Source organism: Rhodnius prolixus, unplaced genomic scaffold, assembly GCF_049639745.1.
Source record: "Rhodnius prolixus isolate KJV_2025 unplaced genomic scaffold, Rpr scaffold_10, whole genome shotgun sequence".
NCBI classification, from domain to species: domain Eukaryota; kingdom Metazoa; phylum Arthropoda; class Insecta; order Hemiptera; family Reduviidae; genus Rhodnius; species Rhodnius prolixus.
In genome coordinates this window covers 809,812-827,333 of record NW_027411615.1, presented here as the reverse complement: position 1 = coordinate 827,333, position 17,522 = coordinate 809,812, and the positions used below count along the sequence as shown (strand labels likewise).

Below are 17,522 nucleotides of genomic sequence, written 5' to 3'. Positions count from 1 at the left end.
CCATTATTATTAATTTGATAACTTCATTCACAAATTCAACGCCAACTATTTTATATCATTTCAATTTTTCCCACTAATCAGTTCATAATATCCCGTTGTCATGGTAACTTCATTCATCAGCTGATCAATCAGCTGATACTAAAGTGAGGTAGGTTATCTTTGCCAATATGGAAGGGTCACTATCAGCAGTTGTGCTGTAACTTACCGTATGGTCAGAGTTACTTGGGGTGTTCAGTTCGGTGGAGCTCTACGGCCTTTATAACAACTTAATACTGGAATAACAAGTGCAGGCTGGACAAGAAGTGAATGTATTTCAATGAAAAAGTAAGTCAGCTAAAATATTTCTTATAATCATGTTTTATTTCTTGTAATTATTGTTAACTTCAGATACCTCGGTGGCATTTAGTGTTTAATCTTATTTCTTTGTTAGCATAAGGAGCTTCTTGCTAAAACATTAACCTTTACAATTAAAATACTTAAGAACATGTATTTATCTATGTTCTCTATTTCTTTGTAGTTTCGGAAATGTTCCTTTCATAAGCCTGTCAAAATTAAGAAAATATAAAAAAGCTATGAGATCAATATCTGAAATGTACCAATCTTAGGTCTATATTAGAAATTATAAAGTGTGCACCAAAAGAAGAATTAATTCAAATATTTAGTTACAAAGGAACCAAGTACTAAACGAACAGAATTAGCTTAACGTAAATAAATAAATAACTCTAAGTGATTTCTTGGGCACTAAAAGAAAACAAAAGCCCCTCAAAGTGTATTCAGATCATCCTTCCATCTCAAGAATTGTCTTTCTCTATTCCTTGATCTATTTAGCGAGATGCATTCTGTTAATCTTGGAATTTCTTTCATTACCTAGGTATTTCTTTAGCTACTGCTATCTTGTTAAGTATCTCCGTTAATACTGCAACTAATGATACCGAGGAAAATTGTATTAATTCATACGAGATTTTAACCCGATTAGTTGCTTTTCTTAATTTTAATTCATTTATAATAGAACTAATTTCATTATCCAAAAAAGAGGAAAGTTAAAAGTGGCATGCTCCATATCCATACCCAGACTAAATCCTGAATTAGTGATAAATGTTTTTTCTCTTTTTACCATTTCGCTACCGTTGGTCCTTTAATCAATAAATAAACATCTGCTAGTGTTTTGAACTGATTATTTTGACAATTTCACTCACAAAATCATCGCCAATTAATTGTAGCATTTCAATGATTCGAACTAATAGTGCATAATATCCCGTCGTCATAGTAACTTTGTTCATCAGCTGATACTAATGTCAGGTTATCCCTTCCAATATGGTGGGGTCATTATCAGCTGATGTGCTGATCAGCTGATGTACAAGTTACTTGTGGTGTTCAGTTCGGTAGAGCTCTACGGTCTTTGTTACATCTTAATACTGGAATAACAAGTGCAGGCAGGACAAGAAGTGATTGTATTTCAATGAAAAAGTAAGTCAGCTATAAGGTTTCTAATAAATATATTTTATTTTTTATAATAATTGTTAACTTGAGATACCTCGGTGGCATTTAGTGTTTAATCTTATTTTTTTGTTAGCTTAAGAAGCTTCTTGCTAAAATATTAACCTTTACAATTAAAGTACATAAGAACATTAAAATTCAAATCTTCAATTCGCATGTTGTACAATTTTGGAAAAATAAGTAGTATTAGAAGATAGGGTTAAATTGGTTGATAAGAAGTTAAAGGTTTATTGTTAGCGGATATCCTGAGCGTTTAGTTATTTTTATTTTTTTAAAGTGCCATATTAAACTATTTATTGTTATTTCCTCTTTATTTGGAGAACTTCTGCAATGTCATTAAGAATATCTTTGCCCAAATTAGAAAGAATCTTCATCCACTTTATCTATGTTAGAAGATTATTGAAATCTGGCATTCATTTTGCATGATTGTAGTAACATATCTAAGTTTTCAAATATCTGTTTTTCTTTTTGTTGCAGGAAATCACTAATCTTGGACTTCACAATTCTCTGGCAGTTCTTGTAATTTTCAATATTATGATGCTTACACGTTGGCAGATGAAGGCCTGCATTCAACTCTTGTATGCTGATGCGTTCATGTAAGTTTATTTGTTTTATTACTTATGTTTATTGTTAGGAAGTGAAATTTTTATATTATATATTTTTATTTTAAAACTAATACACTGACTGTGAAGAATTTAAACAACCTGTTGCGTATTGGACAGGAATCTACGCGTGATTTGCTATTATAACAGTTATCTGCCTGTACCTAGTTTTCCTTTGTCTTTTTAGTCTCAAAATAGAAGTTTAAAAGAAAAATAAATAATCCTTAAACATAATATCTCTTCTTTTAATAATGGGTTAAATTACCCAATCTTCTCATAAAAGAAATTATCAGCTAAGATTGAAAGCTATTAAAAGTAATCTCAAGCACTACCCAACTTTAAAAATGAACAATATTCAGCGGTTAGATTAGTAAATTGTTTGGTCAGAGATCGGCCAGCTGCAGTAAAAGTATATTTTAATCTAACTTACATTTTCTTAAAAAAGGTACATGGTTATAATTGAAACAATCTTTGTGAAAAACGGAATAGATCTTTTAGAATACGGAATTAGTATACTTTAGAAATAATGTAGGGTTCATCAATCTTTGAATGATGTTTTTCTTTCCTAAGTTTATAAATTGTGTACCAAAATTATTAGGAAGCTTAGACCTAGCTAGAAACTCACTAATTTATTTAACACAAATGTGTTCTAAGCAGTGTGGTTCCTTTTAGGGTCGAAAAACTATTATTATCGTGTTTTTTAAAAAGTTTCGTACTTTATTGCTTGGAAAAGATCAAGTACTGTTGTATTGACGTCGTTTATCTTATCGACAACATCTCTAATGCATTTCATTAAGTCAGCTTACTTGTTCATGAGCTAAGGCATTATAGGTGTTATAAAAACCTTACAAACTGGATTCTTGATTTCCTAATGAATAGAACGACTCTAAAACTAATACTTTAAGCAGTTATTGCAATAATGAAGCAGTTTCAGGTGTTCCTCTGGTTCATTGGACCATTTCTTACTTTTTGTTCATTAACGGTGTTGTTTCTATATTCTCTGAACTTCTTTTCTAACCTACGCTAACGATATTAATTTTTTTAAATACTCGAACAACTATTACTATCGTGTTGTTTAAAAAGTTTCGTACTTTATTGCTTGGAAAAGATCAAGTACTGTTGTATTGACGTCGTTTATCTTATCGACAACATCTCTAACGCATTTGATCTAATCAGCTCTTACTTGTTCATAAGCTAAGCTATTATATAGAGTTACGTATACAATTAAAAGGATTCATTTTTATCTTATGTAAATGTATAACTCTTCAGGGTAATCTAACTAGATATTATAAATGGTATACTATACACTATGTCTCCCTGAATCCTGTTAATTGTATACATAACTCTTTTTCTATGTCCAATATGCTTGAATGTTTTTAATTTAGCTGATACTGATTCAATGATTGTAGATTTAATATGGGTAAATGCATTTATTTATTTACCATCGATAACTGAGAGTCAGCTGATATAAAAACATACACAATGTTGGGGTACCATAGGTTAGATTACTGTAAATTAAGGGAAAGGAGAAGAAAACAGACAATTAAGTTCTTTGGAAATAAATATTTTTATTTAAGATTAAATAATTATAATACGTTCTACAGTTTAAGAAGTTAACAAAATTTAAGTTTAATCTTTAGTTATTTGAATAACATAAGTAAATAAGACATTGTTTCAGGCTGCTGGTCTTAGAGGTGCTCGTGTTGATAGCAAGCATCTCTTTCATTGCAACACTTTGCACAGCATTGATTTCTGGATGGGAATTGACTCCACTTCTGTTGCTGGCAATACCTGTGAAGATAATTGGACAAAGGTTAGTGAAATTTTATTTTTAAAATCAGTTTTTTAAAAAAAATTCTCTTTAACGTTTGTAATCTCTTTTTCAAATTTGCGCAATGAGATAAAAATCATGCATGATCAGTCTCTTAACATTTGTTTTCTTTATTTTTCCATTTTATTTAAATTTTCCATGTATCTTTCCATGAACAGATAATTGAAAATTCATCACTTATTAGGAACTGCTTCGTTTTACAAATAATTAAATAATAATAACAATTATAACAATGGAATAAAAAACAAGAATAAAGAGAGACAGAAAAAGGAATAGATATTATTACAAATATTAAATAAAGTAAAAAGCAGTACATTTAATTAAACATATTATACAAATTATTAAAATAGTTTATATAATAACTTTTGTTTTAGGAAGCAAGAGAAAGTCAATTAAATTTGAGAACTGTACAGGTGGTGAACAAGGAAGGATTCTACTCTCAGGACGTTGCACCTGTCACGTAAGTCCTTTAAAATTATTTTGCATGTTGCATGTAATCAGCTAAACTGGCTACGTGGCTAACTGGTTAAACGAGCTACCTGGTTACCTAGTTCATCAGATAAACTGCATAACCAGTTAATCGGTTAAATTTGTTTTACTGGTGTATCTGTACAACAGGTTTACTGGTAATCCAAACAGCCAACTAGTTTATTGAGTTAAACTGGCTAACTGGTTTAACTAGTAAAATAGTTTATCCGTTGAACTGGATAGGTAACTAGCTAATCGGTTAAATGGTTTATCTGGTTGACAGGTTTAACTGGTTAACTAGTTTACCGGTTAAACAGGCTAACTGGATAACTAGTTAATAAGTTATCTTGGCTTAGTCAACCAATAAAACCGATTAACTAGTTAACCGGGTTGAATAAACCTTTTAGCCCGTAAACCAGATAAACTGATTAACTAGGTAACCGGTTAAACTGGCTGACTGGTTTACCTGGTAAACTATTTAATTGGTTGAACTGGGTAACTGGTTCAGATGATTAACTAGGTAACCGGTTAAACTGGCAGACTGGTTAAACTGGTTAACTAGTTGATCAGTTGAACTGGGTAACTGGTTGTACTGATTAACTAGTTAACCGGTTAAACTGGCTGACTGGTTAAACTGGTTAACTAGTTAATCGGTTGAACTGGGCAACTGGTTCAGCTGATTAACTAGGTAACCGGTTAAACTGGCAGACTGGTTAAGCTGGTTAACTAGTTGATTGGTTTAACTGGGTAACTGGTTGTACTGATTAACTAGTTAACCGGTTAAACTGGCAGACTGGTAGAACTGGTTAACTAGTTAATCGTTTGAACTGCGTAGCCGGTTTAGCTGAATAATAGTTAACTGGTTAAACTGGAACCCGGTTTAACTGGTTAACTAGTAAATCGATTTGGTTAGGTTAGGTTAGGTTAACCTAGCCTAACTTAACCTAAGTAAAAGGGGGGGTAGGTTAGCTTGCCTTAAATTAACTTAACATAACCTAACCTACCCTAGCTTAATTAATCTGGACTTAACTTAACCTAACCTACCCTAGCCTAATTAACCTAGTCTAATCTAATCTAGCCTAGCCTAACCTATCCAGTTATAAACTGGTTAACAAAGCAGCGAGCCACTTTTGCCGATTAACTAATCGGCCAGTTAAACTAGCCATCCAGTAAAACCAATTACCTAGTTAACCAATTTAACTAATGGAACCAGTTAGCCAGGATAACCGATAAACTAGTTAACCAGTTTAACCAATTAACTAGTTGACCAGTATAATCTATCAACTAGTTAACTGGTTCAATCGACTGATGGGTTTAACTAGTCGACCTGATTTACTAGTTAATTGATTAAACTAGTTTAACTGGCTTACTGGTTTAACTAGTTGATCGTTAAACTGGCTAACTGGTCAAGGCTAACTGGGTAGGAAGTTAATCGGTTAAACTTGTTAACTGTTCATCGGTCAAACTAGCCAACTAGTTAAGTGGCGAAACTTGTTAAACTAGTTCAACTGGTTATCTTTGTCATTTCGTTTCAGCTTACAACTTATTTTCTTCATTTGTCCACTTATTCTCTTACCAATCCACTTATCTCTAACAGAGGCTGATAAGCGGAGGATCAAGAAGTGGAAGAATCAATTGACAGGTAAAGAAAATAAATTGATAGGTGAAAGATATAATTTAATAAATGACAAAGGTAACCAATTAAACTAGTTTAACCAGTTAAGCCAGTTAACCAATTGCTAGTATGTCCGATAACAGTTAACAAGTTTAACCGATTAACTAGTTACCCAGGTATACCTTAACCAGTTAGCCAGTTTAACCTCAACTAGTTAAACCAATAAGCTAGTTAAACTAGTTTAATCATTTAACTAGTTAACCAGGTTGACTAGTTAACCCATTAGCCGATTAAACCAGATAACTGCGTAAAATAGGCTATACTGTTTAAATAGTAAAGCGTGTAAACTGGTTAAAATAGTTTATCAGTTAACCTTTCCAACAGGTTAAGATAATTAAATTGGTTAGCTAGGTAATCGTTTTTACTAGTAACAGACTAGTTTATCTAGTCAACTAGTTAATCGGCTAAACTAGCTACTTTGTTAACCAGTTTATCTGGTTAATACTTAATCGGTTAAACGGTTCAACTGGCTAACTAGTTTAACTAGTTATTCCTTTAAACTCGTTAAACTAGTTCTACTAGTTAATCTAGTTCAACTGGTTACCTTTGCCATTTATCCAAGCATTTCTCTTCACACATCATTTATTTTCTTCACCTATCAACTTATTGTATTCATCTATCCACTTATCGATCTACCTACTTATAAGTGATATAAGTGGATAGGCAAAACAAAAAGTGGATAAATGAAGAAAATAAGTTAGTAGGAGAAGAAAATAAGTTGCCAGGCGAAGCGAAGTGACTGAGGTAACCAATTAAACTAGTTTAACCAGTTCAACCGATTAACTAGTAACAAGTTTAAGTGATTGACCAGTCAACCAGTAAAACCAGTTTAACGTATTCATCAGTTTCAACCGATAAAACCGATTAAGTAGTTAGTTTAACCAGTTAACCGAGCGTAACTGTTTTAACTGGTTACACGGGTGCAACTGTTTTAACTAGTTAACTAGTAAAAGCAGTTAGCCAGTGTAACCGATTAGATTCTTATATATAACCTGTGTAACAGTTAGCTAGCTTAACTGGTTAAAAGATAAACCAATTATATTACTTTAGATACTTTATCATACCTGTAACAGTGCATATAATAGGCCAATTGTGCTCTTCTGTTTCAAGGCATTAGTTGGATCCAGTTCTACATCAGTTTCGGACCCTGATCCATGTTCGGTGTCTTGTCTTCAGGAACATTATGAAAAATCAAATAACATTAAATTAGTTTGAATTGTTTTAACTATAAGAAAAATGATAATTTAAAACAAATTGTAATTTATTGTAGTTAAAAAAGTTATAATAAAAACTATAATGAACTAATACTTTGTTCTTACTGGTTATTTCCCTATACACCTACTGATTAAGGTACTTTATTAAAGAAAAACCTGATAAAATAAACTTTTTCCAATTAGAGGAGCGGCAATTTCTAGTTTTAATTTGACTTTGTATTGGCTAAATGGACACCATTAGCTAGCCAACAAAATAAAATCTTGAGCACTTCAATAAATCGCTCCCTCCCAAGGCTATTTTCATGTTTTAAGTTTGAGCTGGCAATTTTTATAAGAAAAGAAGTAATACGTGCACGTTCTGCAAATCTGCTATTATTTATTTATAATTCAGATTTCAAATACAGATTACATTCAAATAATTTTTTCCGCGTCAACTCTAATTAATTTGCTTTTCAAGTTAGTTTCCTAATATAATGAAATAGAATGCCCATAAAACTTTTAAAACAATGAAACCCTAAAAGTAGCATTGGGAGTAGAAACATTTTCTTAAAGCAAATAGATTTTCTTGACTCGGAGGAAATTTATTTTATAATGAGTTAACAAAAAAAAACGAAGCTTATTTTATAATCTAAATTAATAGAGAATCAGTAAATTTACTTACCAACAGTTTAGAGAAGTATTTGGAAGTTACAACAATAGAATAGCCCCATCACTTGGTTTGCACCTACAGCCAGCCAAAGGGCTTCTCGATTCCCAGCAGAGATTCAGTACATCCCCATAACATACAAGACCAAAGACAGGTAACCTAGATTCTAACGAAAACGCTTTCATGGTGTGCAGTGGGGTTTTTGTCTGATTTGATAGTAGTGAACATTAAAGAAAACCTATGGTAGAATAAAAGAAAAGAGATACATTATACCCAAATTGTGGATAGATATTACATTTATTGAAAACATCGGAAGTTATTACTTATATCTAGGAGATTCAAGCTTTAGTGTTAGTAATATTTTTACCATACAGAAAAACTGACTGATATTCACCGAAAGAGGAAGGCCTTCGTTTGTTCTTTACGAAGGATGAAGTAGATATAGTATATCTATTTGTTTTAAGATATTATACAAAAGGTTGGTGTGTATACAATAAACGTAAGTATTAAAAGAAAAAAACAAAATATAAGATAGGTACATATAAGTTGGAGTAAGTATCAAGTGTTTATATCTGAATCTACCATAAGGATATAATTAATAAGGGAAGTTTTGATGTATATCGTAGTTTCTGAGTTTGGTTTTAAATATTCCATTTAGAATCCTATAAAAAGAACTAACCAAAATTAAGCACACTTGTGAAAAGCAAAGTTTTAGAAATCAATTCCAAGAATCAACATAGGTAAACCAAGAATAATAATTTTGAGCTCATAGTCGATTAAAAAGAAAAGATCGAAGAATTCATCAAAAAAGGTTTAGAAATCAGCTTAACACTTAACATAATTAAGACGAAGCAATAATATTTATATGTAAGTATTAATTAAATGATAACATGCTGTTTTCATGCAAGAATAATAAAAATATTATTAAATAATTGATAATAAAGTCTTACCTTGTTTAAAGAATATCCAAGAACATCAGCATCTCAATAGATCACCAGTCCAATAGCACTTGACACTTTTTAAAATAATTCACAACACTATTTACACTAAAACTGTATATCACGCACTAAGTATAACTTAAACTCAATTTATAAACCCGACTTCACTTTGCCACGTACTAATATTCACTTAAAAAATCACGTTAATAAAGAGACACCACGAACGAGTTAAAGATAGCCGACGGTAACTGGCCATGCTGATCAGCTGGCAAGTGAAGCTTATCTGAGCAGCTGATCCCAGCTGTTTATTTTCTTACATAACCCACCAAAATAAAACGTAATTAAAAAATTAAAATTTTCTTTATCTTATAGAATAGAAGATATTACATTTATTAAAAACGTCGGAAGTTATTTACTCAAATCTAGGAGGTTCAAACTTTAGTGCTACTAATATTTTTACCGAACAGAAAAACCGACTGATATTCACTGAAAGAGGAAGGCCTTCGTTCGTTCTTTACGAAAGATGAAGTAGGTATCAATTATTTATTTGTTTTAAGATATTATACAAAAGGTTGGTGTGTATGCAATAAACGTAAGTATTAAAAACCACAAAACCAAAATGTAAGATACATATGAGCTGAAGTAAGTATCAATTGTTTAAATCTGAAACTACTACAAGAATTAATAAGGGGAGTTTTGATGTATAGTTTCTGAGTTTGGATTTAAATATTCCATTTAGAATCCTATAAAAAGAACTAATCAAACTTGAGCACACTTGAGAAAAGCAAGTTTTAGAAATCAGTTCCAAAAAACAACATAAGTAAACCAAGAATAATAATTTTGAGCTCATTGTCGATTAAAAAGAAAAGATCGAAGAATTCATCAAAAAAGGTTTAGAAATCAATTTAAATACTTGTAGTGATCAAAATTAAAGAATTAACTAACACTGAACATAATTAAGACGAAGCAATTTATATTTATATGTAAGTATTAATTAAATGATAACATGCTGTTTTCATGCAAGAATAATAAAAATATTATTAAATAATTGATAATAAAGTCTTACCTTGTTTAAAGAATATCCAAGAACATCAGCATCTCAATAGATCACCAGTCCAATATCACTTGACACTTTTTAAAATAATTCACAACACTATTTACACTAAAACTGTATATCACGCACTAAGTATAACTTAAACTCAATTTATAAACCCGACTTCACTTTGCCACGTACTAATATTCACTTAAAAAATCACGTTAATAAAGAGACACCACGAACGAGTTAAAGATGGCCGACGGCAACTGGCCATGCTGATCAGCTGGTAAGTGAAGCTTATCTGAGCAGCTGATCCCAGCTGTTTATTTTCTTACATAACCTACCAAAATAAAACGTAATTAAAAAATTAAAATTTTATGAATCTTATAGAATAGAAGATATTACATTTATTAAAAACGTCGGAAGTTATTTACTCAAATCTAGGAGGTTCAAACTTTAGTGCTACTAATATTTTTACCGAACAGAAAAACCGACTGATATTCACTGAAAGAGGAAGGCCTTCGTTCATTCTTTAAGAAAGATGAGGTAGGTATTGTATATATTTTTTTTTTAAGATATTATACAAAAGGTTGGTGTGTATGCAATAAACGTAAGTATTAAAAACCACTAAACCAAAATGTAAGATACATATGAGCTGATGAAAGTATCAATTGTTTAAATCTGAAACTACTACAAGAATTAATAAGGGAAGTTTTGATGTATATCGTAGTTTCTGAGTTTGGTTTTAAATATTCCATTTAGAATCCTATAAAAAGAACTAATCAAACTTGAGCACACTTGAGAAAAATAAGTTTTAGAAATCAGTTCCAAAAATCAACATAAGTAAACCAAGAATAATAATTTTGAGCTCATTGTCGATTAAAAAGAAAAGATCGAAGAATTCATCAAAAAAGGTTTAGAAATCAATTTAAATACTTTTTGTAGTGATCAAAATAAAAGAATTAACCAACACTGAAGATAGTTAAAACGAAGCAGTAATATTTATTTGTAAGTAACAATTAAATAGTAACATGCTGTTTTCATGCAAGAATAATAAAAATATTAATAAATAATTGATAATAAAGTCTTACCTTGTTTAAAGAATATCCAAGGACATCAGCGTCTCTATAGATCACCAGTCCAACAGCACTTGACACTTGACACTTTTTAAAATAATTCACAACACTATTTACGCTTAAAACTTTATATCACGCACTAAGTATAACTTAAACTCAATTTATAAACCCGAACTTCACTATAACACGCACTAATATTCACTTATAAATTCACGTTAATAAAGAGACACCACGAACGAGTTAAAGATGGCCGACGGTAACTGGCCAGACTGATCAGCTGGTAAGTGAAGGTTATCTCAGCAGCTGATACCAGCTGTTTTTTTTTTTTTATTTATTTTCATACATGATCTACCAAAATAAAATGTAATTATTAAATTAAAAATTTATGAATCTTACCTATAAAAGTTAGGTCTTCTAAAAAAGATCGTAAGATTTGAATAATGTAAATAATAGAGTAAGTCTCCCTAATTTTGTACAGCAGACAAAAGTGTCAAAATTGTCAGATATATCAGCTAAATCAAGAAATCTGCTGTGTACTTACTGTTTTCTGATTTATGCACGATATGTTCAGTTATTCGTTCAACTTGATGTTTAACCTGAACCCAAATTAGTGGGAGGGTGTTTTGTGAGTCAGTCAAGTTATGTAATAGTTGTTAGTAGAAAAATTAGTCCAACCGTAATCAACCTAAATTAATAAATAAGTAAGTAAATCCGATCTAATATTGCTGCAGATGTCCAGATTATATTTTGACATGAAAAGATGAAGGTCCACTCTTGGCATTAACAAAAGTAACTACTTTTCTCTTTCTTATTAAACTAATAAGATTTCATAGAGTTCTACTCTTAGACAATTTCAGCGAACTTAAGAGAACACAACAGAAAGTTCCTGACATTATTGAAAATGTTCCAAGTTTCTGACGCTATTTACAAAACCACGAACAAGCCTCAAACTGGATCTGTATAAATGATGCAGAAAGAAAAAGTACAGCGCCAGTAAATTAATAATTAGATTATTTAGCTAATAGCTCGATGTTAGCTATTTGAAAACAGTATAACAATTTCAGAAAAATAATAAAATTCAAATCTTTTTAAGAACTTACAGGTTTGGGATCACTTCTACAGCCTCTTTAGTACATAATATTATGATTCAAGAAAATTGATTTAAAACAGTCAATTGGATATTCTACTATTAAGTCGTTTATGGTAATTGAAAATGAACACATTTCTCAATGAAAGAAAAGAGAATATACCCGAAATCTTACACAACTAAAAAATAAAATGAATTTAAAATTACAGTTAACTAAAACAGAGAATTAATGCCTGGAATGTAGAAATAAGATTATACTACCTTATGGTATTTCAAGTAAAGAAATAGTATTTCAACTTACTTGAGCTGGTTTACTAACTCTTATCTCCAAACGTACGAAATACCAGTTACAGCAAATATTGCAGCTATAACAACCATCAACATCAACTTCATCTAAATCTCTCCCACAGCAAAGACATGTCACTGATAAGCATATGTTGTATAACCTAAGAGAACCTTCCTTGTTCCACAAGCACCATAATCTAGAGCTTTATGATTGGAGAAACTTAATATATTTGATTTCGAATTAAAGATACTTCAACAAATGAATCATGTAATTATTTTGGAAAGGATATATATATATATTTATTTTGAGAAAATAGAAAAAGAACTGCTAGAATATTAAATAGAATTTTCGTTCGAGAATCTCCAAAAACAAAACATAAATCAATAATACTCAACAATGGGCCCAAAATTCTAAATAGAAGTTTCAAAAGAATGGAAAAATAAGAAATAGATATTTTAAATTGAACTTTAAACAGTATTTTTATTAGTAATAGGGCACCCAAAAGCAGAAGTCGAATTTAAATAAAAATAGAAAATATGAAAAAAGGATTTTTAGTTTTATTTGAGTTGGATCAGAAATAGGGTATTTTGGGAAGATAACTACCTCAATTAATTTCAAGGAAGATGGTAGAACCAAGAAAGACGTATTTAAGAATACAACACAAGAAAATGATGGGAAAACTAGAAACTTTTATTTCTTTCAGATGAACTTTTAGGTTATTTAGGATGAGTGGAGATTTTACAACTGGGGTAGTTCTTTTACTTTTTACTGATTGAAAAAAATGAAAGTAAAGTAAGGAACTATCTGCTTCATTGGCCTGAATTAAAGTGATTTGGGGGTGTTTAACATTTTAATTAAGATGAAATCTAAGAATCATCTCCCTATCGCCTAACAATAGAAATCAATGGACACCCTAGTTCCTAGATAAAACGAAAGTGAAAGACAAAACAATGTACTAAACTACGATATGAACTTTACACTCCGAAAATCACCATATTAATTAGAAAAAACTCAATAACTCAATCGAAATAATAAATTAATATCCTACAATTGAAGTTTGTATTCTTTAAGAATGGACACCTAAGTTTCCAAACTAAGAATGGAACTAGAGAGATCATATAAAAGCTTTGAAAGTTGCAGAGTGTAAAAGGCGGATAGACTAAGGATTCCAAAGCGTTTAACTTTTACATAAATTGGTTATCTAAGCGTTTATAATTAAACAATAAGTTCTCTTATACCGTTAAAATAAACACAATACATTTCAATTTATATTCAAACTGGTTGTTTCTCAAAGGTTGTTTAAGCATCTAGGAAAATTTAGAAGATTTAGGTACTGGCTCTGTTAGCCTGCTCAGAGGAGCAGTTTCCCGGGGGGCACCACGTGGAGGTAGAGCTCAGGTTTATTGCCCCCCAAAGAATACCATTCTTGCCTTTTATAAAACCGTATTCCAACCAGTTTTGACCCTCTATAAAGGCAGGCTTAGTACCAAATGTAAATACATCCATCACCTGCGAAGGTATGAGGGTGAAAACCAGTGGTTTTGGAATACGGTTAGCCGCGAAAAAAATTTGGCATGAATGGCGGAAAATAGATTATTCGCGTTTTGGGGGGGAACAAAAGAAATAGAACAACAAAACCAACAATACAACCAACAACAACTGAAAAACAAAAAACGAAAGAAATGAAACAATGGAATGAATCAACAAACAACAACTGAAACAAAACAAAGGAAAAACAAAATACAATAAAAACCTGAAAATACATAGTAAAGATACATAATATAAATACATAACATAAATATATCAAAAATTGAAATATGAATAAATATTCAAAATAATCTTGAAGAGAAAGAAAACATGCTTAGTAACATGCAGAATGGACTTACCCCTCTGCTCTACTTGGACTTGAAGTTCCGAAGAAGGATATTAGTAGTGGCCATTAAAATGAATAATTAAAATTCCATTTATTTATAAAATGACTAGTGTCATTTTGTCATGCACTAATAGATCATGCACGATAGGTTGGCTGGTTGGTGTGTGCCTGAAAACCCTAACTAAAAAGCAAATTCTAAACTTTAATTTGAAATTACTTTAATTATCTAACTAATATATTGTATTGGTCCACCTGAAAACCCTAACTAAAAAGCAAATTCTAAACTTTAATTTTGAAATTACTTTAACTATCTAATATGTTGTTCCTTTCCAAAAAAGCTGGTTGATGTGTAGCTGAAAACCTTAACTAAAAAGCAAACTCTAAACTTTAATTTTGAAATGATTTAATCTAACTAATATATTGTATTGGTCCACCTGAAAACCTTAAATAAAAAGCAAATTCTAAACTTTAATTTTGAAATTACTTTAACTATCTAATGTGTTATGTCATCCTTCTTCTTGAAGTTCCTAACATGCCCTAATAAATGGAATCATAATTATTATAAATCCGAAGTATTTATCGTTGTCGGAAAAGATGGTCAACAAAGAACAGAAACTACTAAGTAGAGTTTGGCCAAATATAAAAATGTTAAAATTTTGTATGAGGAGATTTTAGCGTGTCACTCGCTCTAGAGCGAATCACACGCTAATAATCGCGCCCGAACGTCATTAAAATAACCACTATAATTCCCCAGCCTACCTGTTTTGCTGTAGGTTGGGATATGTAACAATGTCTTGCAGTCACATATCCATCGATGTCGTCTTGGCGGATCTGAAACATAGAAAACAAAACAAAAATTGCCCCCTTTGGAGGAGGCAAGTGGATTGTGATATGTCTGTATGTATACATTGTTTTTGTTAACAAGTGTGCATGATATTCTGAGCTGGGGTGGCCGTGGGGTCGCTACTTCCCAGATAGCTGCATGCATCAACTACTCCTTGCGGCACTTCTTGAAGATGTTACCGAAACTATGAAAAAACAATGCGACGCAAAATAGCAACAGTCAACTGTATGTTTTAGAGTAAATGAAAATCAGTTCTGGATGAAGAAAGAAGGTTTTCTTTAATTCTCTACAAAAGAACAAATAGTAATAGTTTCGAAATGCGAAATTCATAAAGAAGGGTCTATTGTACAACTAGAAATGCAACAATTGGTTTGAGACAATAACGATAAGAAGCTGGGAAGATAGAGTGAAAGATGTGCTTAGTCTATTCTGCTCTTCTGTCGGCAGTCCAAGTTGAAATTCCAGGAACGGACTTTCAGCCAGTACCGGGGCCAAAACAACATAAACCAACGCCATTTATCCATCTGACCAAATCCAAATAATTCAGATTATATACCCACTTAATAAAGTCGATTTATTAAGATAGTAAAATTACAATCCATCTCTCCGCTTTGAAAATCAACTTACTAACGATGAATGTCTAACAAGATAAATATCTTATCAATATAATAATAGAATACATTTTGAATTTAATTAAAAAGATAATACAAATTATAGATGCAGTTTTCTTTTTCATAACGTCTTTTATTTAAATTATACATTAACATTTAGTTGCAAATTTAGTGTAGAGGTCGAACAAAAATAGGTTCAACTGCTAGCTGCTTAACCTTAGTTTGTAAAAGCTTTTTGATACCATAGCATCAAGTCTTTGGAATGAAATATCACTGAAAATGAGTTTCTCAAAATTCTGTTGTAGAAAGTATGAATGAGTTTGAACACAATTAACCTTCAATTAGAGATGAACTCAAAAGAAAACAAAGAGATTTCAATCCAAGAGAAAATAGAAACATCACAGTTGATCCACGTAATAATATCATTATTATCTAAGATATCTGAACGAAAACTACCATCCTTGATAATCTAAATCTTCGATCCCACCTAATAGAGTACATTTATCCCACCTAATCCACATCATCTGTCCCACCTCAACCAGTTCATCAAACCAATCAAATCCCGTTCATCAATTTTTTTCTACTCCAGTTCATCTATTCCACCTAATCCAATTCATCTATCCCATCTAATCCTGTAAAATTATCTCATCTAGTTCCGACTTATCCAATTCATCTAACCCTTCTACTATACTTCATCTATTTGCTCCCAATCCAGTTCATCTAACCCAACTTATACAATACATATACAGTCGAACCTCGCTTAACGAGCATAATTCGTTCCAGAACCTTACTCGTTAAGCGAAATACTCGTTGAGCGAAACAATTTTTTTTATATAAATTAAAATAAAAGGGGATAATTGCTAGATCAGCCACACTTACACCATTTTCTCGTTTCTCAATGATTTTACTTTTCAATTCTAACGTTATTTTAATTCTTTTCGAAGCCATTTTGTTAGAGGGATAACAAAATAAACACAATAATATTTAAACACAAATATCACTATATGGACTTCCCCTATACACCACTCATTCGGTGAAGTTCGGTTTCGACTGTATCAATGCATTAGATACGTGGAGAATATGAAACGCATATGCGTAAACAGGAATGACTAATCGAAGAATGCGCAGTTTTCGATGAGTCAGCGAAAACTGCGCAGTCAGCGAAATTTCATTAGAAAACTATCGTTATGCGAAACATCGCTCGCTATAAGAATCAATTTGTTTTACTCGTTATGCGAATTACTCGTTAAGAGAGGTGCTCGTTATGCGAGGTTCCACTGTATATCAAGTAATCCTGTTCATCAATACTCACCTAACTAACATATAATCATTGTATACTTCAATAGAGGATTAATCATTCAAACGAGAAACGATTATCCCAAACTACAAGCCGTTTACACATAATGTTTAGCCTACTGGGATGCAAATCCTCATCCTTGAATGTATGCATTAACATTGCTTAATTTGTATAAGACAAAGCATGAACTTTAACAACTAATTCTTGATGTCTAAAAATAATATAGGTAAAATTCAATGAACTCAAATTCCAAACCAGAGATTCTTAAATTATGTGAACTACATAGAAACCAAAATACTACTGCTTGCTACAGTTTGTCTGGGGTGTTTGGGGAATTTCTGTTCGAATGTCTAAAATTTTCTACTGACTGAACTTCAAGGGCAATGTTTACATAAATATTGAACGTGATCTTCATATTTAAACCGAAGTTTATGATTGCTATCAGACTGAAAGAAACTAAGTAAAAACTTTATAGAATTTAACTATTTGCCTTCCTATTAGCCAGGTCTTTAAGAACACGAACTAACGCGACGGAATATTG

General features: G+C 31.4%; 1 long non-coding RNA gene across 1 annotated transcript; it reads right to left on the bottom strand.

Annotated features, from left to right (window-relative positions):
• Nucleotides 1–3,765: 3,765 nt before the first annotated feature.
• Nucleotides 3,766–13,871, bottom strand: LOC141456811 (uncharacterized). The gene is made up of 4 exons (XR_012460050.1): nt 8,884–13,871; nt 7,949–8,171; nt 7,138–7,243; nt 3,766–3,890 (listed from the first exon to the last, which is right to left on the bottom strand). It is a non-coding gene; the product is annotated as an uncharacterized lncRNA (long non-coding RNA).
• Nucleotides 13,872–17,522: the final 3,651 nt, after the last annotated feature.